This window comes from Pseudophryne corroboree, chromosome 1, assembly GCF_028390025.1.
Source record: "Pseudophryne corroboree isolate aPseCor3 chromosome 1, aPseCor3.hap2, whole genome shotgun sequence".
Lineage (NCBI taxonomy): Eukaryota > Metazoa > Chordata > Amphibia > Anura > Myobatrachidae > Pseudophryne > Pseudophryne corroboree.
The window spans coordinates 512,543,974-512,566,699 of record NC_086444.1 but is presented as its reverse complement, the minus strand read 5'-3'; the positions used below and the strand labels follow the sequence as shown (position 1 = coordinate 512,566,699).

At 35.4% G+C, this 22,726-nt stretch overlaps 27 non-coding genes across 27 annotated transcripts; all 27 read right to left on the bottom strand.

The window, feature by feature from the left end:
- Window positions 1–1,440: 1,440 nt before the first annotated feature.
- On the bottom strand, window positions 1,441–1,523 carry TRNAL-CAG (transfer RNA leucine (anticodon CAG)). Its single transcript has one exon. It is a non-coding gene; the product is annotated as a tRNA-Leu (tRNA).
- A 678-nt stretch (window positions 1,524–2,201) lies between these two features.
- TRNAL-CAG (transfer RNA leucine (anticodon CAG)) lies at window positions 2,202–2,285 on the bottom strand. The gene has a single exon. It is a non-coding gene; the product is annotated as a tRNA-Leu (tRNA).
- Window positions 2,286–2,390: 105 nt separating this feature from the next.
- Window positions 2,391–2,473, bottom strand: TRNAL-CAG (transfer RNA leucine (anticodon CAG)). The gene has a single exon. It is a non-coding gene; the product is annotated as a tRNA-Leu (tRNA).
- Window positions 2,474–3,893: 1,420 nt separating this feature from the next.
- TRNAL-CAG (transfer RNA leucine (anticodon CAG)) lies at window positions 3,894–3,976 on the bottom strand. Its single transcript has one exon. It is a non-coding gene; the product is annotated as a tRNA-Leu (tRNA).
- A 1,612-nt stretch (window positions 3,977–5,588) lies between these two features.
- TRNAL-CAG (transfer RNA leucine (anticodon CAG)) lies at window positions 5,589–5,671 on the bottom strand. The gene has a single exon. It is a non-coding gene; the product is annotated as a tRNA-Leu (tRNA).
- A 754-nt stretch (window positions 5,672–6,425) lies between these two features.
- Window positions 6,426–6,509, bottom strand: TRNAL-CAG (transfer RNA leucine (anticodon CAG)). The gene has a single exon. It is a non-coding gene; the product is annotated as a tRNA-Leu (tRNA).
- A 105-nt stretch (window positions 6,510–6,614) lies between these two features.
- On the bottom strand, window positions 6,615–6,697 carry TRNAL-CAG (transfer RNA leucine (anticodon CAG)). Its single transcript has one exon. It is a non-coding gene; the product is annotated as a tRNA-Leu (tRNA).
- A 1,613-nt stretch (window positions 6,698–8,310) lies between these two features.
- On the bottom strand, window positions 8,311–8,393 carry TRNAL-CAG (transfer RNA leucine (anticodon CAG)). The gene has a single exon. It is a non-coding gene; the product is annotated as a tRNA-Leu (tRNA).
- A 678-nt stretch (window positions 8,394–9,071) lies between these two features.
- On the bottom strand, window positions 9,072–9,155 carry TRNAL-CAG (transfer RNA leucine (anticodon CAG)). Its single transcript has one exon. It is a non-coding gene; the product is annotated as a tRNA-Leu (tRNA).
- Window positions 9,156–9,260: 105 nt separating this feature from the next.
- Window positions 9,261–9,343, bottom strand: TRNAL-CAG (transfer RNA leucine (anticodon CAG)). Its single transcript has one exon. It is a non-coding gene; the product is annotated as a tRNA-Leu (tRNA).
- Window positions 9,344–10,956: 1,613 nt separating this feature from the next.
- TRNAL-CAG (transfer RNA leucine (anticodon CAG)) lies at window positions 10,957–11,039 on the bottom strand. The gene has a single exon. It is a non-coding gene; the product is annotated as a tRNA-Leu (tRNA).
- Window positions 11,040–11,718: 679 nt separating this feature from the next.
- Window positions 11,719–11,801, bottom strand: TRNAL-CAG (transfer RNA leucine (anticodon CAG)). The gene has a single exon. It is a non-coding gene; the product is annotated as a tRNA-Leu (tRNA).
- A 678-nt stretch (window positions 11,802–12,479) lies between these two features.
- TRNAL-CAG (transfer RNA leucine (anticodon CAG)) lies at window positions 12,480–12,562 on the bottom strand. The gene has a single exon. It is a non-coding gene; the product is annotated as a tRNA-Leu (tRNA).
- Window positions 12,563–13,240: 678 nt separating this feature from the next.
- On the bottom strand, window positions 13,241–13,323 carry TRNAL-CAG (transfer RNA leucine (anticodon CAG)). The gene has a single exon. It is a non-coding gene; the product is annotated as a tRNA-Leu (tRNA).
- Window positions 13,324–14,001: 678 nt separating this feature from the next.
- TRNAL-CAG (transfer RNA leucine (anticodon CAG)) lies at window positions 14,002–14,084 on the bottom strand. The gene has a single exon. It is a non-coding gene; the product is annotated as a tRNA-Leu (tRNA).
- Window positions 14,085–14,762: 678 nt separating this feature from the next.
- TRNAL-CAG (transfer RNA leucine (anticodon CAG)) lies at window positions 14,763–14,845 on the bottom strand. Its single transcript has one exon. It is a non-coding gene; the product is annotated as a tRNA-Leu (tRNA).
- Window positions 14,846–15,523: 678 nt separating this feature from the next.
- On the bottom strand, window positions 15,524–15,606 carry TRNAL-CAG (transfer RNA leucine (anticodon CAG)). Its single transcript has one exon. It is a non-coding gene; the product is annotated as a tRNA-Leu (tRNA).
- A 356-nt stretch (window positions 15,607–15,962) lies between these two features.
- Window positions 15,963–16,045, bottom strand: TRNAL-CAG (transfer RNA leucine (anticodon CAG)). Its single transcript has one exon. It is a non-coding gene; the product is annotated as a tRNA-Leu (tRNA).
- A 478-nt stretch (window positions 16,046–16,523) lies between these two features.
- TRNAL-CAG (transfer RNA leucine (anticodon CAG)) lies at window positions 16,524–16,606 on the bottom strand. Its single transcript has one exon. It is a non-coding gene; the product is annotated as a tRNA-Leu (tRNA).
- Window positions 16,607–17,284: 678 nt separating this feature from the next.
- Window positions 17,285–17,367, bottom strand: TRNAL-CAG (transfer RNA leucine (anticodon CAG)). Its single transcript has one exon. It is a non-coding gene; the product is annotated as a tRNA-Leu (tRNA).
- A 678-nt stretch (window positions 17,368–18,045) lies between these two features.
- Window positions 18,046–18,128, bottom strand: TRNAL-CAG (transfer RNA leucine (anticodon CAG)). Its single transcript has one exon. It is a non-coding gene; the product is annotated as a tRNA-Leu (tRNA).
- A 356-nt stretch (window positions 18,129–18,484) lies between these two features.
- On the bottom strand, window positions 18,485–18,567 carry TRNAL-CAG (transfer RNA leucine (anticodon CAG)). The gene has a single exon. It is a non-coding gene; the product is annotated as a tRNA-Leu (tRNA).
- A 478-nt stretch (window positions 18,568–19,045) lies between these two features.
- TRNAL-CAG (transfer RNA leucine (anticodon CAG)) lies at window positions 19,046–19,128 on the bottom strand. The gene has a single exon. It is a non-coding gene; the product is annotated as a tRNA-Leu (tRNA).
- Window positions 19,129–19,806: 678 nt separating this feature from the next.
- TRNAL-CAG (transfer RNA leucine (anticodon CAG)) lies at window positions 19,807–19,889 on the bottom strand. The gene has a single exon. It is a non-coding gene; the product is annotated as a tRNA-Leu (tRNA).
- Window positions 19,890–20,367: 478 nt separating this feature from the next.
- TRNAL-CAG (transfer RNA leucine (anticodon CAG)) lies at window positions 20,368–20,450 on the bottom strand. The gene has a single exon. It is a non-coding gene; the product is annotated as a tRNA-Leu (tRNA).
- A 678-nt stretch (window positions 20,451–21,128) lies between these two features.
- Window positions 21,129–21,211, bottom strand: TRNAL-CAG (transfer RNA leucine (anticodon CAG)). Its single transcript has one exon. It is a non-coding gene; the product is annotated as a tRNA-Leu (tRNA).
- A 678-nt stretch (window positions 21,212–21,889) lies between these two features.
- On the bottom strand, window positions 21,890–21,972 carry TRNAL-CAG (transfer RNA leucine (anticodon CAG)). The gene has a single exon. It is a non-coding gene; the product is annotated as a tRNA-Leu (tRNA).
- Between the last annotated feature and the right edge of the window lie 754 nt (window positions 21,973–22,726).

Genomic DNA, 22,726 nt, shown 5'->3' with positions numbered 1-22,726 from the left:
TTTATTTTGCTACCTCTGTAAATAAAGAATTGTGGATCAATTAATAAAAATAATATGATATACACATATGTGGTTGGTTTCAAGCTCTTTTATCCAGGGAAAATACAATCTGATCTTTTATTGCAACATGGGAAATAATGAAATAATTGATGCATTTTTTATGTTGTAAATTGAAAGAGATTTGCAGTGAGTGTTTGTCTAATTCTAAAGTCAATCTTTTCACAAGTAACAAGAAGTCAATCTTTTCACAAGTAACAAGAAATAGAAACTGTAGAACAAAGAAGAAAATGAATAACATTGTCAGAAGAGGAGACTGCAACCTGAACGCAGCGCCTTAGACCGCTCGGCCATCCTGACACATGAAACCACTGCTTTTTTAAAAGATGTATATTATGAAATAACCTATCTATAGTTACAATGACAATGTTGCTATTAAAACTGTTAATTTAAAAACTAGATATGAATTGCTTTTCCATTCATTTTAAAGAGGTTTCTAGTTGGCTTTACAACAAAAGTAAGTTTTGTTTTCCATGTTCAGGGTTGGAATCCACGTGTCTAGAGTTTGCTCTCTAATGGATTTTAACTCTGCAATGAAATGAATTTTGTGAATCTTGCACAAACTGGCTACTTAATTTAGCTCATGGGTTTGATTGGATGCCATTGTAGTGGACCCCAGTGGGGTTTCTGTTCATGACCATTGGCTGAGAAGAGCAGTTTTCTTAAGCCAAAGATATGGAGCCCTCATTCTGAATTTGTGAGATATTTTATTTTGCTACCTCTGTAAATAAAGAATTGTGGATCAAATAATAAAAATAATATGATATAAACATATGTGGTTGGTTTCAAGCTCTTTTATCCAGGGAGAATACAATCTGATCTTTTATTGCAACATGGGAAATAATGAAATAATCGATGCATTTTTTATGTTGTAAATTGAAAGAGATTTGCAGTGAGTGTTTGTCTAATTCAGGGGTTCTCAAACTCGGTCCTCAGGACCCCACACAGTGCATGTTTTGCAGGCAACCCAGCAAGTGCACAGGTGTATTAATTACTCACTGACCCATTTTAAAAGGTCCGCAGGTGGAGCTAATTATTTCACTTGCGATTCTGTGAGGAGACCTGCAAAACATGCACTGTGTGGGGTCCTGAGGACCGAGTTTGAGAACCTGTGGTCTAATTCTAAAGGCAATCTTTTCACAAGTAACAAGAAATAGAAACTGTAGAGCAGTGTTTCCCAACCACAGTCCTCAAGGCACACTAACAGTCCTGGTTTTAGTGATATCCAGGCTTGAACACAGGTGACTTAATTAGTACCTCAGTTATTTTGATTCAACCATCTGTGCTGAAGCCTGGATATCACTAAAACCTGCACTGTTGGTGTGCCTTGAGGGCCGCGGTTGGGAATGCCTGCTGTAGAGCAAAGAAGAAAATGAATAACATTGTCATAAGTGGGATTTGAACCCACGCCTCCAGAGGAGACTGCGACCTGAACACAGCGCCTTAGACCGCTCGGCCATCCTGACACATGAAACCATCACTTTTTGAAAAGATGTATATTATGAAATAACCTATCTATAGTTACAAAGACAATGTTGCTATTGAAACTGTTAATTTAAAAACTAGATATGAATTGCTTTTCCATTCATTTTAAAGAGATTTCTAATTGGCTTTACAATAAAAGTAAGTTTTGTTTTCCATGTTCAGGGTTGGAGTCCAAGTGTCTAGAGTTTGTTCTCTAATGGATTTTAACTCAGCAATGAAATGAAATTTGTGAATCTTGCACAAACTGGCTACTTAATTTAGCTCATGGGTTTGATTGGATACCATTGTAGTGGACCCCAGTGGGGTTTCTGTTCATGACCATTGGCTGAGAAGAGCAGTTTTCTTAAGCCAAAGATATGGAGCCCTCATTCTGAATTTGTGAGATATTTTATTTTGCTACCTCTGTAAATAAAGAATTGTGGATCAATTAATAAAAATAATATGATATACACATATGTGGTTGGTTTCAAGCTCTTTTATCCAGGGAAAATACTATCTGATCTTTTATTGCAACATGGGAAATAATGAAATAATTGATGCATTTTTTATGTTGTAAATTGAAAGAGATTTGCAGTGAGTGTTTGTCTAATTCTAAAGTCAATCTTTTCACAAGTAACAAGAAATAGAAACTGTAGAGCAAAGAAGAAAATGAATAACATTGTCAGAAGTGGGATTTAAACCCACGCCTCTAGAGGAGACTGCGACCTGAACGCAGCGCCTTAGACCGCTTCGGCCATCCTGACACATTAAAGCACTGTGTTTTGAAAAGATGTATATTATGAAATAACCTATCTATCGTTACAATGACAATGTTGCTATTAAAACTGTTAATTTAAAAACTAGATATTTGTCAGAAGTGGGATTTGAACCCACACCTCCAGAGGAGACTGCGATCTGAACGCAGCGCTTTAGACCACTCGGCCATCCTGACACATGATTTATGTTATGAAATAACCTATCTATAGTTACAATGACAATGTTGCTATTAAAACTGTTAATTTAAAAACTAGATATGAATTGCTTTTCCATTCATTTTAAAGAGGTTTCTAGTTGGCTTTACAATAAAAGTAAGTTTTGTTTTCCATGTTCAGGGTTGGAATCCAAGTGTCTAGAGTTTGTTCTCTAATGGATTTTAACTCAGCAATGAAATGAAATTTGTGAATCTTGCACAAACTGGCTACTTAATTTAGCTCATGGGTTTGATTGGATGCCATTGTAGTGGACCCCAGTGGGGTTTCTGTTCATGACCATTGGCTGAGAAGAGCAGTTTTCTTAAGCCAAAGATATGGAGCCCTCATTCTGAATTTGTGAGATATTTTATTTTGCTACCTCTGTAAATTAAGAATTGTGGATCAATTAATAAAAATAATATGATATACACATATGTGGTTGGTTTCAAGCTCTTTTATCCAGGGAAAATACAATCTGATCTTTTATTGCAACATGGGAAATAATGAAATAATTGATGCATTTTTTATGTTGTAAATTGAAAGAGATTTGCAGTGAGTGTTTGTCTAATTCTAAAGTCAATCTTTTCACAAGTAACAAGAAGTCAATCTTTTCACAAGTAACAAGAAATAGAAACTGTAGAACAAAGAAGAAAATGAATAACATTGTCAGAAGAGGAGACTGCAACCTGAACGCAGCGCCTTAGACCGCTCGGCCATCCTGACACATGAAACCACTGCTTTTTGAAAAGATGTATATTATGAAATAACCTATCTATAGTTACAATGACAATGTTGCTATTAAAACTGTTAATTTAAAAACTAGATATGAATTGCTTTTCCATTCATTTTAAAGAGGTTTCTATTTGGCTTTACAATAAAAGTAAGTTTTGTTTTCCATGTTCAGGGTTGGAATCCACGTGTCTAGAGTTTGTTCTCTAATGGATTTTAACTCAGCAATGAAATGAAATTTGTGAATCTTGCACAAACTGGCTACTTAATTTAGCTCATGGGTTTGATTGGATGCCATTGTAGTGGACCCCAGTGGATTTTCTGTTCATGACCATTGGCTGAGAAGAGCAGTTTTCTTAAGCCAAAGATATGGAGCCCTCATTCTGAATTTGTGAGATATTTTATTTTGCTACCTCTGTAAATAAAGAATTGTGGATCAAATAATAAAAATAATATGATATACACATATGTGGTTGGTTTCAAGCTCTTTTATCCAGGGAGAATACAATCTGATCTTTTATTGCAACATGGGAAATAATGAAATAATTGATGCATTTTTTATGATGTAAATTGAAAGAGATTTGCAGTGAGTGTTTGTCTAATTCTAAAGTCAATCTTTTCACAAGTAACAAGAAATAGAAACTGTAGAGCAAAGAAGAAAATGAATAACATTGTCAGAAGTGGGATTTGAACCCACACCTCCAGAGGAGACTGCGATCTGAACGCAGCGCTTTAGACCACTCGGCCATCCTGACACATGATTTATGTTATGAAATAACCTATCTATAGTTACAATGACAATGTTGCTATTAAAACTGTTAATTTAAAAACTAGATATGAATTGCTTTTCCATTCATTTTAAAGAGGTTTCTAGTTGGCTTTACAATAAAAGTAAGTTTTGTTTTCCATGTTCAGGGTTGGAATCCAAGTGTCTAGAGTTTGTTCTCTAATGGATTTTAACTCAGCAATGAAATGAAATTTGTGAATCTTGCACAAACTGGCTACTTAATTTAGCTCATGGGTTTGATTGGATGCCATTGTAGTGGACCCCAGTGGGGTTTCTGTTCATGACCATTGGCTGAGAAGAGCAGTTTTCTTAAGCCAAAGATATGGAGCCCTCATTCTGAATTTGTGAGATATTTTATTTTGCTACCTCTGTAAATAAAGAATTGTGGATCAATTAATAAAAATAATATGATATACACATATGTGGTTGGTTTCAAGCTCTTTTATCCAGGTAAAATACAATCTGATCTTTTATTGCAACATGGGAAATAATGAAATAATTGATGCATTTTTTATGTTGTAAATTGAAAGAGATTTGCAGTGAGTGTTTGTCTAATTCTAACGTCAATCTTTTCACAAGTAACAAGAAGTCAATCTTTTCACAAGTAACAAGAAATAGAAACTGTAGAACAAAGAAGAAAATGAATAACATTGTCAGAAGAGGAGATTGCAACTGAACGCAGCGCCTTAGACCGCTCGGCCATCCTGACACATGAAACCACTGCTTTTTGAAAAGATGTATATTATGAAATAACCTATCTATAGTTACAATGACAATGTTGCTATTAAAACTGTTAATTTAAAAACTAGATATGAATTGCTTTTCCATTCATTTTAAAGAGGTTTCTAGTTGGCTTTACAATAAAAGTAAGTTTTGTTTTCCATGTTCAGGGTTGGAATCCACGTGTCTAGAGTTTGTTCTCTAATGGATTTTAACTCAGCAATGAAATGAATTTTGTGAATCTTGCACAAACTGGCTACTTAATTTAGCTCATGGGTTTGATTGGATGCTATTGTAGTGGACCCCAGTGGGGTTTCTGTTCATGACCATTGGCTGAGAAGAGCAGTTTTCTTAAGCCAAAGATATGGAGCCCTCATTCTGAATTTGTGAGATATTTTATTTTGCTACCTCTGTAAATAAAGAATTGTGGATCAAATAATAAAAATAATATGATATAAACATATGTGGTTGGTTTCAAGCTCTTTTATCCAGGGAGAATACAATCTGATCTTTTATTGCAACATGGGAAATAATGAAATAATCGATGCATTTTTTATGTTGTAAATTGAAAGAGATTTGCAGTGAGTGTTTGTCTAATTCTAAAGGCAATCTTTTCACAAGTAACAAGAAATAGAAACTGTAGAGCAGTGTTTCCCAACCACAGTCCTCAAGGCACACTAACAGTCCTGGTTTTAGTGATATCCAGGCTTGAACTCAGGTGACTTAATTAGTACCTCAGTTATTTTGATTCAACCATCTGTGCTGAAGCCTGGATATCACTAAAACCTGCACTGTTGGTGTGCCTTGAGGGCCGCGGTTGGGAATGCCTGCTGTAGAGCAAAGAAGAAAATGAATAACATTGTCATAAGTGGGATTTGAACCCACGCCTCCAGAGGAGACTGCGACCTGAACGCAGCGCCTTAGACCGCTCGGCCATCCTGACACATGAAACCACCACTTTTTGAAAAGATGTATATTATGAAATTACCTATCTATAGTTACAAAGACAATGTTGCTATTGAAACTGTTAATTTAAAAACTAGATATGAATTGCTTTTCCATTCATTTTAAAGAGATTTCTAATTGGCTTTACAATAAAAGTAAGTTTTGTTTTCCATGTTCAGGGTTGGAGTCCAAGTGTCTAGAGTTTGTTCTCTAATGGATTTTAACTCAGCAATGAAATGAAATTTGTGAATCTTGCACAAACTGGCTACTTAATTTAGCTCATGGGTTTGATTGGATGCCATTGTAGTGGACCCCAGTGGGGTTTCTGTTCATGACCATTGGCTGAGAAGAGCAGTTTTCTTAAGCCAAAGATATGGAGCCCTCATTCTGAATTTGTGAGATATTTTATTTTGCTACCTCTGTAAATAAAGAATTGTGGCTCAATTAATAAAAATAATATGATATACACATATGTGGTTGGTTTCAAGCGCTTTTATCCAGGGAGAATACGATCTGATCTTTTATTAAAATAATATGATATACACATATGTGGTTGGTTTCAAGCTTTTTTATCCAGGGAGAATACAATCTGATCTTTTATTGCAACATGGGAAATAATGAAATAATTGATGCATTTTTTATGTTGTAAATTGAAAGAGATTTGCAGTGAGTGTTTGTCTAATTCTAAAGTCAATCTTTTCACAAGTAACAAGAAATAGAAACTGTAGAGCAAAGAAGAAAATGAATAACATTGTCAGAAGTGGGATTTAAACCCACGCCTCCAGAGGAGACTGCGACCTGAACGCAGCGCCTTAGACCGCTTCGGCCATCCTGACACATTAAAGCACTGTGTTTTGAAAAGATGTATATTATGAAATAACCTATCTATCGTTACAATGACAATGTTGCTATTAAAACTGTTAATTTAAAAACTAGATATTTGTCAGAAGTGGGATTTGAACCCACACCTCCAGAGGAGACTGTGATCTGAACGCAGCGCTTTAGACCACTCTGCCATCCTGACACATGATTTATGTTATGAAATAACCTATCTATAGTTACAATGACAATGTTGCTATTAAAACTGTTAATTTAAAAACTAGATATGAATTGCTTTTCCATTCATTTTAAAGAGGTTTCTAGTTGGCTTTACAATAAAAGTAAGTTTTGTTTTCCATGTTCAGGGTTGGAATCCAAGTGTCTAGAGTTTGTTCTCTAGTGGATTTTAACTCAGCAATGAAATGAAATTTGTGAATCTTGCACAAACTGGCTACTTAATTTAGCTCATGGGTTTGATTGGATGCCATTGTAGTGGACCCCAGTGGGGTTTCTGTTCATGACCATTGGCTGAGAAGAGCAGTTTTCTTAAGCCAAAGATATGGAGCCCTCATTCTGAATTTGTGAGATATTTTATTTTGCTACCTCTGTAAATAAAGAATTGTGGATCAATTAATAAAAATAATATGATATACACATATGTGGTTGGTTTCAAGCTCTTTTATCCAGGGAAAATACAATCTGATCTTTTATTGCAACATGGGAAATAATGAAATAATTGATGCATTTTTTATGTTGTAAATTGAAAGAGATTTGCAGTGAGTGTTTGTCTAATTCTAAAGTCAATCTTTTCACAAGTAACAAGAAGTCAATCTTTTCACAAGTAACAAGAAATAGAAACTGTAGAACAAAGAAGAAAATGAATAACATTGTCAGAAGAGGAGACTGCAACCTGAACGCAGCGCCTTAGACCGCTCGGCCATCCTGACACATGAAACCACTGCTTTTTGAAAAGATGTATATTATGAAATAACCTATCTATAGTTACAATGACAATGTTGCTATTAAAACTGTTAATTTAAAAACTAGATATGAATTGCTTTTCCATTCATTTTAAAGAGGTTTCTAGTTGGCTTTACAATAAAAGTAAGTTTTGTTTTCCATGTTCAGGGTTGGAATACAAGTGTCTAGAGTTTGTTCTCTAATGGATTTTAACTCAGCAATTAAATGAATTTTGTGAATCTTGCACAAACTGGCTACTTAATTTAGCTCATGGGTTTGATTGGATGCCATTGTAGTGGACCCCAGTGGGGTTTCTGTTCATGACCATTGGCTGAGAAGAGCAGTTTTCTTAAGCCAAAGATATGGAGCCCTCATTCTGAATTTGTGAGATATTTTATTTTGCTACCTCTGTAAATAAAGAATTGTGGATCAAATAATAAAAATAATATGATATAAACATATGTGGTTGGTTTCAAGCTCTTTTATCCAGGGAGAATACAATCTGATCTTTTATTGCAACATGGGAAATAATGAAATAATCAATGCATTTTTTATGTTGTAAATTGAAAGAGATTTGCAGTGAGTGTTTGTCTAATTCTAAAGGCAATCTTTTCACAAGTAACAAGAAATAGAAACTGTAGAGCAGTGTTTCCCAACCACAGTTCTCAAGGCACACTAACAGTCCTGGTTTTAGTGATATCCAGGCTTGAACACAGGTGACTTAATTAGTACCTCAGATATTTTGATTCAACCATCTGTGCTGAAGCCTGGATATCACTAAAACCTGCACTGTTGGTGTGCCTTGAGGGCCGCGGTTGGGAATGCCTGCTGTAGAGCAAAGAAGAAAATGAATAACATTGTCATAAGTGGGATTTGTACCCACGCCTCCAGAGGAGACTGCGACCTGAACGCAGCGCCTTAGACCGCTCGGCCATCCTGACACATGAAACCACCACTTTTTGAAAAGATGTATATTATGAAATAACCTATCTATAGTTACAAAGACAATGTTGCTATTGAAACTGTTAATTTAAAAACTAGATATGAATTGCTTTTCCATTCATTTTAAAGAGATTTCTAATTGGCTTTACAATAAAAGTAAGTTTTGTTTTCCATGTTCAGGGTTGGAGTCCAAGTGTCTAGAGTTTGTTCTCTAATGGATTTTAACTCAGCAATGAAATGAAATTTGTGAATCTTGCACAAACTGGCTACTTAATTTAGCTCATGGGTTTGATCGGATGCCATTGTAGTGGACCCCAGTGGGGTTTCTGTTCATGACCATTGGCTGAGAAGAGCAGTTTTCTTAAGCCAAAGATATGGAGCCCTCATTCTGAATTTGTGAGATATTTTATTTTGCTACCTCTGTAAATAAAGAATTGTGGATCAATTAATAAAAATAATATGATATACACATATGTGGTTGGTTTCAAGCTCTTTTATCCAGGGAGAATACAATCTGATCTTTTATTGCAACATGGGAAATAATGAAATAATTGATGCATTTTTTATGTTGTAAATTGAAAGAGATTTGCAGTGAGTGTTTGTCTAATTCTAAAGTCAATCTTTTCACAAGTAACAAGAAATAGAAACTGTAGAGCAAAGAAGAAAATGAATAACATTGTCAGAAGTGGGATTTAAACCCACGCCTCCAGAGGAGACTGCGACCTGAACGCAGCGCCTTAGACCGCTTCGGCCATCCTGACACATTAAAGCACTGTGTTTTGAAAAGATGTATATTATGAAATAACCTATCTATCGTTACAATGACAATGTTGCTATTAAAACTGTTAATTTAAAAACTAGATATTTGTCAGAAGTGGGATTTGAACCCACACCTCCAGAGGAGACTGTGATCTGAACGCAGCGCTTTAGACCACTCTGCCATCCTGACACATGATTTATGTTATGAAATAACCTATCTATAGTTACAATGACAATGTTGCTATTAAAACTGTTAATTTAAAAACTAGATATGAATTGCTTTTCCATTCATTTTAAAGAGGTTTCTAGTTGGCTTTACAATAAAAGTAAGTTTTGTTTTCCATGTTCAGGGTTGGAATCCAAGTGTCTAGAGTTTGTTCTCTAGTGGATTTTAACTCAGCAATGAAATGAAATTTGTGAATCTTGCACAAACTGGCTACTTAATTTAGCTCATGGGTTTGATTGGATGCCATTGTAGTGGACCCCAGTGGGGTTTCTGTTCATGACCATTGGCTGAGAAGAGCAGTTTTCTTAAGCCAAAGATATGGAGCCCTCATTCTGAATTTGTGAGATATTTTATTTTGCTACCTCTGTAAATAAAGAATTGTGGATCAATTAATAAAAATAATATGATATACACATATGTGGTTGGTTTCAAGCTCTTTTATCCAGGGAAAATACAATCTGATCTTTTATTGCAACATGGGAAATAATGAAATAATTGATGCATTTTTTATGTTGTAAATTGAAAGAGATTTGCAGTGAGTGTTTGTCTAATTCTAAAGTCAATCTTTTCACAAGTAACAAGAAGTCAATCTTTTCACAAGTAACAAGAAATAGAAACTGTAGAACAAAGAAGAAAATGAATAACATTGTCAGAAGAGGAGACTGCAACCTGAACGCAGCGCCTTAGACCGCTCGGCCATCCTGACACATGAAACCACTGCTTTTTGAAAAGATGTATATTATGAAATAACCTATCTATAGTTACAATGACAATGTTGCTATTAAAACTGTTAATTTAAAAACTAGATATGAATTGCTTTTCCATTCATTTTAAAGAGGTTTCTAGTTGGCTTTACAATAAAAGTAAGTTTTGTTTTCCATGTTCAGGGTTGGAATACAAGTGTCTAGAGTTTGTTCTCTAATGGATTTTAACTCAGCAATTAAATGAATTTTGTGAATCTTGCACAAACTGGCTACTTAATTTAGCTCATGGGTTTGATTGGATGCCATTGTAGTGGACCCCAGTGGGGTTTCTGTTCATGACCATTGGCTGAGAAGAGCAGTTTTCTTAAGCCAAAGATATGGAGCCCTCATTCTGAATTTGTGAGATATTTTATTTTGCTACCTCTGTAAATAAAGAATTGTGGATCAAATAATAAAAATAATATGATATAAACATATGTGGTTGGTTTCAAGCTCTTTTATCCAGGGAGAATACAATCTGATCTTTTATTGCAACATGGGAAATAATGAAATAATCAATGCATTTTTTATGTTGTAAATTGAAAGAGATTTGCAGTGAGTGTTTGTCTAATTCTAAAGGCAATCTTTTCACAAGTAACAAGAAATAGAAACTGTAGAGCAGTGTTTCCCAACCACAGTTCTCAAGGCACACTAACAGTCCTGGTTTTAGTGATATCCAGGCTTGAACACAGGTGACTTAATTAGTACCTCAGATATTTTGATTCAACCATCTGTGCTGAAGCCTGGATATCACTAAAACCTGCACTGTTGGTGTGCCTTGAGGGCCGCGGTTGGGAATGCCTGCTGTAGAGCAAAGAAGAAAATGAATAACATTGTCATAAGTGGGATTTGTACCCACGCCTCCAGAGGAGACTGCGACCTGAACGCAGCGCCTTAGACCGCTCGGCCATCCTGACACATGAAACCACCACTTTTTGAAAAGATGTATATTATGAAATAACCTATCTATAGTTACAAAGACAATGTTGCTATTGAAACTGTTAATTTAAAAACTAGATATGAATTGCTTTTCCATTCATTTTAAAGAGATTTCTAATTGGCTTTACAATAAAAGTAAGTTTTGTTTTCCATGTTCAGGGTTGGAGTCCAAGTGTCTAGAGTTTGTTCTCTAATGGATTTTAACTCAGCAATGAAATGAAATTTGTGAATCTTGCACAAACTGGCTACTTAATTTAGCTCATGGGTTTGATTGGATGCCATTGTAGTGGACCCCAGTGGGGTTTCTGTTCATGACCATTGGCTGAGAAGAGCAGTTTTCTTAAGCCAAAGATATGGAGCCCTCATTCTGAATTTGTGATATATTTTATTTTGCTACCTCTGTAAATAAAGAATTGTGGATCAAATAATAAAAATAATATGATATACACATATGTGGTTGGTTTCAAGCTCTTTTATCCAGGGAGAATACAATCTGATCGTTTATTGCAACATGGGAAATAATGAAATAATTGATGCATTTTTTTATGTTGTAAATTGAAAGAGATTTGCAGTGAGTGTTTGTCTAATTCTAAAGTCAATCTTTTCACAAGTAACAAGAAATAGAAACTGTAGAGCAAAGAAGAAAATAAATAACATTGTCAGAAGTGGGATTTGAACCCATGCCTCCAGAGGAGACTGCGACCTGAACGCAGCGCCTTAGAACGCTCGGCCATCCTGACACATAAAACCACTGCTTTTTGAAAAGATGTATATTATGAAATAACCTATCTATAGTTACAATGACAATGTTGCTATTAAAACTGTTAATTTAAAAACTAGATATGAATAGCTTTTCCATTCATTTTAAAGAGGTTTCTTGTTGGCTTTACAATAAAAGTAAGTTTTGTTTTCCATGTTCAGGGTTGGAATCCAAGTGTCTAGAGTTTGTTCTCTAATGGATTTTAACTCAGCAATGAAATGAAATTTGTGAATCTTGCACAAACTGGCTACTTAATTTAGCTCATGGGTTTGATTGGATGCCATTGTAGTGGACCCCAGTGGGGTTTCTGTTCATGACCATTGGCTGAGAAGAGCAGTTTTCTTAAGCCAAAGATATGGAGCCCTCATTCTGAATTTGTGATATATTTTATTTTGCTACCTCTGTAAATAAAGAATTGTGGATCAAATAATAAAAATAATATGATATACACATATGTGGTTGGTTTAAAGCTCTTTTATCCAGGGAGAATACAATCTGATCTTTTATTGCAACATGGGAAATAATGAAATAATTGATGCATTTTTTATGTTGTAAATTGAAAGAGATTTGCAGTGAGTGTTTGTCTAATTCTAAAGTCAATCTTTTCATAAGTAACAAGAAATAGAAACTGTAGAGCAAAGAAGAAAATGAATAACATTGTCAGAAGTGGGATTTGAACCCACGCCTCCAGAGGAGACTGCGACCTGAACGCAGCGCCTTAGACCGCTCGGCCATCCTGACACATGAAACCACTGCTTTTTGAAAAGATGTATATTATGAAATAACCTATCTATCGTTACAATGACAATGTTGCTATTAAAACTGTTAATTTAAAAACTAGATATGAATTGCTTTTCTATTCATTTTAAAGAGGTTTCTAGCTGGCTTTACAATAAAATTAAGTTTTGTTTTCCATGTTCAGGGTTGGAATCCAAGTGTCTAGAGTTTGTTCTCTAATGGATTTTAACTCAGCAATGAAATGAAATTTGTGAATCTTGCACAAACTGGCTACTTAATGTAGCTCATGGGTTTGATTGGATGCCATTGTAGTGGACCCCAGTGGGGTTTCTGTTCATGACCATTGGCTGAGAAGAACAGTTTTCTTAAGCCAAAGATATGGAGCCCTCATTCTGAATTTGTGAGATATTTTATTTTGCTACCTCTGTAAATAAAGAATTGTGGATCAAATAATAAAAATAATATGATATACACATATGTGGTTGGTTTAAAGCTCTTTTATCCAGGGAGAATACAATCTGATCTTTTATTGCAACATGGGAAATAATGAAATAATTGATGCATTTTTTATGTTGTAAATTGAAAGAGATTTGCAGTGAGTGTTTGTCTAATTCTAAAGTCAATCTTTTCATAAGTAACAAGAAATAGAAACTGTAGAGCAAAGAAGAAAATGAATAACATTGTCAGAAGTGGGATTTGAACCCACGCCTCCAGAGGAGACTGCGACCTGAACGCAGCGCCTTAGACCGCTCGGCCATCCTGACACATGAAACCACTGCTTTTTGAAAAGATGTATATTATGAAATAACCTATCTATCGTTACAATGACAATGTTGCTATTAAAACTGTTAATTTAAAAACTAGATATGAATTGCTTTTCTATTCATTTTAAAGAGGTTTCTAGCTGGCTTTACAATAAAATTAAGTTTTGTTTTCCATGTTCAGGGTTGGAATCCAAGTGTCTAGAGTTTGTTCTCTAATGGATTTTAACTCAGCAATGAAATGAAATTTGTGAATCTTGCTCAAACTGGCTACTTAATTTAGCTCATGGGTTTGATTGGATGCCATTGTAGTGGACCCCAGTGGGGTTTCTGTTCATGACCATTGGCTGAGAAGAGCAGTTTTCTTAAGCCAAAGATATGGAGCCCTCATTCTGAATTTGTGAGATATTTTATTTTGCTACCTCTGTAAATAAAGAATTGTGGATCAAATAATAAAAATAATATGATATACACATATGTGGTTGGTTTCAAGCTCTTTTATCCAGGGAGAATACAATCTGATCTTTTATTGCAACATGGGAAATAATGAAATAATTGATGCATTTTTTATGTTGTAAATTGAAAGAGATTTGCAGTGAGTGTTTGTCTAATTCTAAAGTCAATCTTTTCACAAGTAACAAGAAAAAGAAACTGTAGAGCAAAGAAGAAAATGAATAACGTTGTCAGAAGTGGGATTTGAACCCACGCCTCCAGAGGAGACTGCGACCTGAACGCAGCGCCTTAGATCGCTCGGCCATCCTGACACATGAAACCACTGCTTTTTGAAAAGATGTATATTATGAAATAACCTATCTATAGTTACAATGACAATGTTGATATTAAAACTGTTAATTTAAAAACTAGATATGAATTGCTTTTCCATTCATTTTAAAGAGGTTTCTAGTTGGCTTTACAATAAAAGTAAGTTTTGTTTTCCATGGTCAGGGTTGGAATCCAAGTGTCTAGAGTTTGTTCTCTAATGGATTTTAACTCAGCAATGAAATGAAATTTGTGAATCTTGCACAAACTGGCTACTTAATTTAGCTCATGGGTTTGATTGGATGCCATTGTAGTGGACCCCAGTGGGGTTTCTGTTCATGACCATTGGCTGAGAAGAGCAGTTTTCTTAAGCCAAAGATATGGAGCCCTCATTCTGAATTTGTGATATATTTTATTTTGCTACCTCTGTAAATAAAGAATTGTGGATCAAATAATAAAAATAATATGATATACACATATGTGGTTGGTTTCAAGCTCTTTTATCCAGGGAGAATACAATCTGATCTTTTATTGCAACATGGGAAATAATGAAATAATTGATGCATTTTTTATGTTATAAATTGAAAGAGATTTGCAGTGAGTGTTTGTCTAATTCTAAAGTCAATCTTTTCACAAGTAACAAGAAATAGAAACTGTAGAGCAAAGAAGAAAATGAATAACATTGTCAGAAGTGGGATTTGAACCCACGCCTCCAGAGGAGACTGCGACCTGAACGCAGCGCCTTAGACCGCTCGGCCATCCTGACACATTAAACCACTGTGTTTTGAAAAGAAGTATATTATGAAATAACCTATCTATCGTTACAATGACAATGTTGCTATTAAAACTGTTAATTTAAAAACTAGATATGAATTGCTTTTCCATTCATTTTAAAGAGGTTTCTAGTTGGCTTTACAATAAAAGTAAGTTTTGTTTTCCATGTTCAGGGTTGGAATCCAAGTGTCTAGCGTTTGTTCTCTAATGGATTTTAACTCAGCAATGAAATGAAATTTGTGAATCTTGCACAAACTGGCTACTTAATTTAGCTCATGGGTTTGATTGGATGCCATTGTAGTGGACCCCAGTGGGGTTTCTGTTCATGACCATTGGCTGAGAAGAGCAGTTTTCTTAAGCCAAAGATATGGAGCCCTCATTCTGAATTTGTGAGATATTTTATTTTGCTACCTCTGTAAATAAAGAATTGTGGATCAAATAATAAAAATAATATGATATACACATATGTGGTTGGTTTAAAGCTCTTTTATCCAGGGAGAATACAATCTGATCTTTTATTGCAACATGGGAAATAATGAAATAATTGATGCATTTTTTATGTTGTAAATTGAAAGAGATTTGCAGTGAGTGTTTGTCTAATTCTAAAGTCAATCTTTTCACAAGTAACAAGAAATAGAAACTGTAGAGCAAAGAAGAAAATGAATAACATTGTCAGAAGTGTGATTTGAATCCACGCCTCCAGAGGAGACTGCGACCTGAACGCAGCGCCTTAGACCGCTCGGCCATCCTGACACATGAAACCACTACTTTTTGAAAAGATGTATATTATGAAATAACCCATCTATAGTTACAATGACAATGTTACTATTAAAACTGTTAATTTAAAAACTAGATATGAATTGCTTTTCCATTCATTTTAAAGAGGTTTCTAGTTGGCTTTACAATAAAAGTAAGTTTTGTTTTCCATGTTCAGGGTTGGAATCCAAGTGTCTAGAGTTTGTTCTCTTATGGATTTTAACTCAGCAATGCATTTTTTATGTTGTAAATTGAAAGAGATTTGCAGTGAGTGTTTGTCTAATTCTAAAGTCAATCTTTTAACAAGTAACAAGAAATAGAAACTGTAGATCAAAGAAGAAAATTAATAACGTTGTCAGAAGTGGGTTTTGAAACCACGCCTCCAGAGGAGACTGCGACCTGAACGCAGCGCCTTAGACCGCTCGGCCATCCTGACACATGAAACCACTACTTTTTGAAAAGATGTATATTATGAAATAACCCATCTATAGTTACAATGACAATGTTGCTATTAAAACTGTTAATTTAAAAACTAGATATGAATTGCTTTTCCATTCATTTTAAAGAGGTTTCTAGTTGGCTTTACAATAAAAGTAAGTTTTGTTTTCCATGTTCAGGGTTGGAATCCAAGTGTCTAGAGTTTGTTCTCTTATTGATTTTAACTCAGCAATGAAATGAAATTTGTGAATCTTGCACAAACTGGCTACTTAATTTAGCTCATGGGTTTCATTGGATGCCATTGTAGTGGACCCCAGTTGGGTTTCTGTTCATGACCATTGGCTGAGAAGAGCAATTTTCTTAAGCCAAAGATATGGAGCCCTCATTCTGAATTTGTGAGATATTTTATTTTGCTACCTCTTTTCACAAGTAACAAGAAAAAGAAACTGTAGAGCAAAGAAGAAAATGAATAACATTGTCAGAAGTGGGATTTGAACCCACGCCTCCAGAGGAGACTGTAACCTGAACGCAGCGCCTTAGACCGCTCGGCCATCCTGACACATTAAACCACTGTGTTTTGAAAAGATGTATATTATGAAATAACCTATCTATCGTTACAATGACAATGTTGCTATTAAAACTGTTAATTTAAAAACTAGATATGAATTGCTTTTCCATTCATTTTAAAGAGGTTTCTAGTTGGCTTTACAATAAAAGTAAGTTTTGTTTTCCATGTTCAGGGTTGGAATCCAAGTGTCTAGAGTTTGTTCTCTAATGGATTTTAACTCAGCAATGAAATGAAATTTGTGAATCTTGCACAAACTGGCTACTTAATTTAGCTCATGGGTTTGATTGGATGCCATTGTAGTGGACCCCAGTGGGGTTTCTGTTCATGACCATTGGCTGAGAAGAGCAGTTTTCTTAAGCCAAAGATATGGAGCCCTCATTCTGAATTTGTGATATATTTTATTTTGCTACCTCTGTAAATAAAGAATTGTGGATCAAATAATAAAAATAATATGATATACACATATGTGGTTGGTTTCAAGCTCTTTTATCCAGGGAGAATACAATCTGATCTTTTATTGCAACATGGGAAATAATGAAATAATTGATGCATTTTTTATGTTATAAATTGAAAGAGATTTGCAGTGAGTGTTTGTCTAATTCTAAAGTCAATCTTTTCACAAGTAACAAGAAATAGAAACTGTAGAGCAAAGAAGAAAATGAATAACATTGTCAGAAGTGGGATTTGAACCCACGCCTCCAGAGGAGACTGCGACCTGAACGCAGCGCCTTAGACCGCTCGGCCATCCTGACACATTAAACCACTGTGTTTTGAAAAGAAGTATATTATGAAATAACCTATCTATCGTTACAATGACAATGTTGCTATTAAAACTGTTAATTTAAAAACTAGATATGAATTGCTTTTCCATTCATTTTAAAGAGGTTTCTAGTTGGCTTTACAATAAAAGTAAGTTTTGTTTTCCATGTTCAGGGTTGGAATCCAAGTGTCTAGCGTTTGTTCTCTAATGGATTTTAACTCAGCAATGAAATGAAATTTGTGAATCTTGCACAAACTGGCTACTTAATTTAGCTCATGGGTTTGATTGGATGCCATTGTAGTGGACCCCAGTGGGGTTTCTGTTCATGACCATTGGCTGAGAAGAGCAGTTTTCTTAAGCCAAAGATATGGAGCCCTCATTCTGAATTTGTGAGATATTTTATTTTGCTACCTCTGTAAATAAAGAATTGTGGATCAAATAATAAAAATAATATGATATACACATATGTGGTTGGTTTAAAGCTCTTTTATCCAGGGAGAATACAATCTGATCTTTTATTGCAACATGGGAAATAATGAAATAATTGATGCATTTTTTATGTTGTAAATTGAAAGAGATTTGCAGTGAGTGTTTGTCTAATTCTAAAGTCAATCTTTTCACAAGTAACAAGAAATAGAAACTGTAGAGCAAAGAAGAAAATGAATAACATTGTCAGAAGTGTGATTTGAATCCACGCCTCCAGAGGAGACTGCGACCTGAACGCAGCGCCTTAGACCGCTCGGCCATCCTGACACATGAAACCACTACTTTTTGAAAAGATGTATATTATGAAATAACCCATCTATAGTTACAATGACAATGTTACTATTAAAACTGTTAATTTAAAAACTAGATATGAATTGCTTTTCCATTCATTTTAAAGAGGTTTCTAGTTGGCTTTACAATAAAAGTAAGTTTTGTTTTCCATGTTCAGGGTTGGAATCCAAGTGTCTAGAGTTTGTTCTCTTATGGATTTTAACTCAGCAATGCATTTTTTATGTTGTAAATTGAAAGAGATTTGCAGTGAGTGTTTGTCTAATTCTAAAGTCAATCTTTTAACAAGTAACAAGAAATAGAAACTGTAGATCAAAGAAGAAAATTAATAACGTTGTCAGAAGTGGGTTTTGAAACCACGCCTCCAGAGGAGACTGCGACCTGAACGCAGCGCCTTAGACCGCTCGGCCATCCTGACACATGAAACCACTACTTTTTGAAAAGATGTATATTATGAAATAACCCATCTATAGTTACAATGACAATGTTGCTATTAAAACTGTTAATTTAAAAACTAGATATGAATTGCTTTTCCATTCATTTTAAAGAGGTTTCTAGTTGGCTTTACAATAAAAGTAAGTTTTGTTTTCCATGTTCAGGGTTGGAATCCAAGTGTCTAGAGTTTGTTCTCTTATTGATTTTAACTCAGCAATGAAATGAAATTTGTGAATCTTGCACAAACTGGCTACTTAATTTAGCTCATGGGTTTCATTGGATGCCATTGTAGTGGACCCCAGTTGGGTTTCTGTTCATGACCATTGGCTGAGAAGAGCAATTTTCTTAAGCCAAAGATATGGAGCCCTCATTCTGAATTTGTGAGATATTTTATTTTGCTACCTCTTTTCACAAGTAACAAGAAAAAGAAACTGTAGAGCAAAGAAGAAAATGAATAACATTGTCAGAAGTGGGATTTGAACCCACGCCTCCAGAGGAGACTGTAACCTGAACGCAGCGCCTTAGACCGCTCGGCCATCCTGACACATTAAACCACTGTGTTTTGAAAAGATGTATATTATGAAATAACCTATCTATCGTTACAATGACAATGTTGCTATTAAAACTGTTAATTTAAAAACTAGATATGAATTGCTTTTCCATTCATTTTAAAGAGGTTTCTAGTTGGCTTTACAATAAAAGTAAGTTTTGTTTTCCATGTTCAGGGTTGGAATCCAAGTGTCTAGAGTTTGTTCTCTAATGGATTTTAACTCAGCAATGAAATGAAATTTGTGAATCTTGCACAAACTGGCTACTTAATTTAGCTCATGGGTTTGATTGGATGCCATTGTAGTGGACCCCAGTGGGGTTTCTGTTCATGACCATTGGCTGAGAAGAGCAGTTTTCTTAAGCCAAAGATATGGAGCCCTCATTCTGAATTTGTGAGATATTTTATTTTGCTACCTCTGTAAATAAAGAATTGTGGATCAAATAATAAAAATAATATGATATACACATATGTGGTTGGTTTCAAGCTCTTTTATCCAGGGAGAATACAATCTGATCTTTTATTGCAACATGGGAAATAATGAAATAATTGATGCATTTTTTATGTTGTAAATTGAAAGAGATTTGCAGTGAGTGTTTGTCTAATTCTAAAGTCAATCTTTTCACAAGTAACAAGAAATAGAAACTGTAGAGCAAAGAAGAAAATGAATAACATTGTCAGAAGTGGGTTTTGAAACCACGCCTCCAGAGGAGACTGCGACCTGAACGCAGCGCCTTAGACCGCTCGGCCATCCTGACACATGAAACCACTACTTTTTGAAAAGATGTATATTATGAAATAACCTGTCTATAGTTACAATGACAATGTTGCTATTAAAACTGTTAATTTAAAAACTAGATATGAATTGCTTTTCCATTCATTTTAAAGAGGTTTCTAGTTGGCTTTACAATAAAAGTAAGTTTTGTTTTCCATGTTCAGGGTTGGAATCCAAGTGTCTAGAGTTTGTTCTCTTATTGATTTTAACTCAGCAATGAAATGAAATTTGTGAATCTTGCACAAACTGGCTACTTAATTTAGCTCATGGGTTTCATTGGATGCCATTGTAGTGGACCCCAGTTGGGTTTCTGTTCATGACCATTGGCTGAGAAGAGCAATTTTCTTAAGCCAAAGATATGGAGCCCTCATTCTGAATTTGTGAGATATTTTATTTTGCTACCTCTTTTCACAAGTAACAAGAAAAAGAAACTGTAGAGCAAAGAAGAAAATGAATAACATTGTCAGAAGTGGGATTTGAACCCACGCCTCCAGAGGAGACTGTAACCTGAACGCAGCGCCTTAGACCGCTCGGCCATCCTGACACATTAAACCACTGTGTTTTGAAAAGATGTATATTATGAAATAACCTATCTATCGTTACAATGACAATGTTGCTATTAAAACTGTTAATTTAAAAACTAGATATGAATTGCTTTTCCATTCATTTTAAAGAGGTTTCTAGTTGGCTTTACAATAAAAGTAAGTTTTGTTTTCCATGTTCAGGGTTGGAATCCAAGTGTCTAGAGTTTGTTCTCTAATGGATTTTAACTCAGCAATGAAATGAAATTTGTGAATCTTGCACAAACTGGCTACTTAATTTAGCTCATGGGTTTGATTGGATGCCATTGTAGTGGACCCCAGTGGGGTTTCTGTTCATGACCATTGGCTGAGAAGAGCAGTTTTCTTAAGCCAAAGATATGGAGCCCTCATTCTGAATTTGTGAGATATTTTATTTTGCTACCTCTGTAAATAAAGAATTGTGGATCAAATAATAAAAATAATATGATATACACATATGTGGTTGGTTTCAAGCTCTTTTATCCAGGGAGAATACAATCTGATCTTTTATTGCAACATGGGAAATAATGAAATAATTGATGCATTTTTTATGTTGTAAATTGAAAGAGATTTGCAGTGAGTGTTTGTCTAATTCTAAAGTCAATCTTTTCACAAGTAACAAGAAATAGAAACTGTAGAGCAAAGAAGAAAATGAATAACATTGTCAGAAGTGGGATTTGAACCCACGCCTCCAGAGGAGACTGCGACCTGAACGCAGCGCCTTAGACCGCTCGGCCATCCTGACACATGAAACCACTACTTTTTGAAAAGATGTATATTATGAAATAACCTATCTATAGTTACAATGACAATGTTGCTATTAAAACTGTTAATTTAAAAACTTGATATGAATTGCTTTTCCATTCATTTTAAAGAGGTTTCTTGTTGGCTTTACAATAAAAGTAAGTTTTGTTTTCCATGTTCAGGGTTGGAATCCAAGTGTCTAGAGTTTGTTCTCTAATGGATTTTAACTCAGCAATGAAATGAAATTTGTGAATCTTGCACAAACTGGCTACTTAATTTAGCTCATGGGTTTGATTGGATGCCATTGTAGTGGACCCCAGTGGGGTTTCTGTTCATGACCATTGGCTGAGAAGAGCAGTTTTCTTAAGCCAAAGATATGGAGCCCTCATTCTGAATTTGTGATATATTTTATTTTGCTACCTCTGTAAATAAAGAATTGTGGATCAAATAATAAAAATAATATGATATACACATATGTGGTTGGTTTAAAGCTCTTTTATCCAGGGAGAATACAATCTGATCTTTTATTGCAACATGGGAAATAATGAAATAATTGATGCATTTTTTATGTTGTAAATTGAAAGAGATTTGCAGTGAGTGTTTGTCTAATTCTAAAGTCAATCTTTTCATAAGTAACAAGAAATAGAAACTGTAGAGCAAAGAAGAAAATGAATAACATTGTCAGAAGTGGGATTTGAACCCACGCCTCCAGAGGAGACTGCGACCTGAACGCAGCGCCTTAGACCGCTCGGCCATCCTGACACATGAAACCACTGCTTTTTGAAAAGATGTATATAATGAAATAACCAGGAGCGATTCTTTACGCTAAATGCACCCAAACAGCGTGAATGAAATGAGTGTATTCTGACGGACTGTGCATCTTCGGTATTTGTGTATAGCATAAGACCTGTGAAGGCTCCCAGGAGGGAAGGGCGTAGGGCAAGACAGTGGAAAACACTGTGGTCAAAGAAAGGGCATATGTAAAACTAAGGGAAACTGTCACAAAGTACAGTAACTACAGTACTGTACGTTGAATGCCTGGAACGCACGACGTCTGAGACGCACGACGTCTGAGACGCACGACGTCTGGATCGCTCATTGAGCATAAGCATGGCTGCTGTACCTGTAGTACGTGACCGTCCCTATGCTCTGGGTGAGCTGCGTCTCCTCGTTCGCTGGCGGGACAGAACTCTCGCCAGCAACGAGGAGAAAGTTAGGGCATATAGGAGGGCCAGCAGGGATATCCTCCGGACCTACAACCGGAGGAGAACGGTGAGGTCTCTCCAGAGGAGATGGAGCGACCTCGTGAGGAGGACCCCACGACGCCTGCAGGCCATAAGGGATTGTAAGTACAGTACATTACTGTAGATTACTGTACTTTAAGTTACTGTAGTTACAGGTACAGTACATTATAGCAGGGGCTGCTGTAGCAGCAGGTATCCGGTCTATACAGCACTGTACAGTATTTGTGGTAAACAAATGGTTAAACAAGGACCAAACATTAACCCGGGTCAAA